Source organism: Bison bison, unplaced genomic scaffold (genome assembly GCF_000754665.1).
Source record: "Bison bison bison isolate TAMUID 2011002044 unplaced genomic scaffold, Bison_UMD1.0 scf7180017864236, whole genome shotgun sequence".
Lineage (NCBI taxonomy): Eukaryota > Metazoa > Chordata > Mammalia > Artiodactyla > Bovidae > Bison > Bison bison.
The window spans coordinates 1,771,406-1,772,586 of NW_011494808.1; positions in this window are offsets into that span (position 1 = coordinate 1,771,406).

Genomic DNA, 1,181 nt, shown 5'->3' on the forward strand with positions numbered 1-1,181 from the left:
AAATTAAAAGACGCTTACTCCTTGGAAGGAAAGTTATGACCAACCTAGATAGCATATTCAAAAGCAGAGACATTACTTTGCCAACAAAGGTTCGTCTAGTCAAGGCTATGGTTTTTCCTGTGGTCATGTATGGATGTGAGAGTTGGACTGTGAAGAAGGCTGAGCACCAAAGAATTGATGCTTTTGAACTGTGGTGTTGGAGAAGACTCTTGAGAGTCCCTTGGTCTGCAAGGAGATCCAACCAGTCCATTCTGACGCAGATCAGCCCTGGGATTTCTTTAGAAGGAATGATGCTAAAGCTGAAACTCCAGTACTTTGGCCACCTGATGCGAAGAGTTGATTTATTGGAAAAGACTCTGATGCTGGGAGGGATTGGGGGCAAGAGGAGAAGGGGACGACAGAGGATGAGATGGCTGGATGGCATCACCAACTCGATGGACGTTAGTTTGAGTGAACTCCGGGAGTTGGTGATGGACAGGGAGGCCTGGCGTGCTGAGATTCATGGGGTCGCAGAGTCGGACACGACTGAGCGACTGATCTGATCTGATCTTAAAGATATTTGTTGTTGATGCATTAATTCATGGCCAAAAACTGGATACCTCGCTCCTGAAGGAAGTGTATCTAAACTGCGTCCCTTCCAGGGGGCACGTCACAGTCTTCCTGTGCTTGGGGACCCTGGACAGCACTTAGCCCTCTGCTTGGGTGGCCAATCTAAACTGCGAAATCACCAACAAAAAAGCACCCAAAAGGTAAAAAGACATGGCACTAAACAGATCACAAAAAGGACATCTGTTTACAGGAGGAAAGAAGAAGGCAGAGAGGGTCTCCTCGTTTGACCTCCGCTGGGAACATGCACATCAAAGATCCCGATTGTTCATTGGCAGGGCGACAAATGACCCCAAAGCACTGAGTAGGTGAGTTCACAAACTCAGAATTTGCAAATAATGAGCACTGACGAAATATTAAAATTGCCTGTGTGTGTGTTTGTGTGTGTGTGTGTGCACAGAAGGAGTGAAGGGGCAGTCTGAGGCTGGGCAGTGTCAGGCTAGTGTCCAGCCAGATCAAGGCCACAGCCACCTCTCCAGTGCCTTCCTATGGATTAGAGGTGCCCTGTGGCAGCCTCAGACTCACGACTCACAGCTGAGGAGAAGGCAGAGGATGGGAGGAAAGGAACCCCTTCC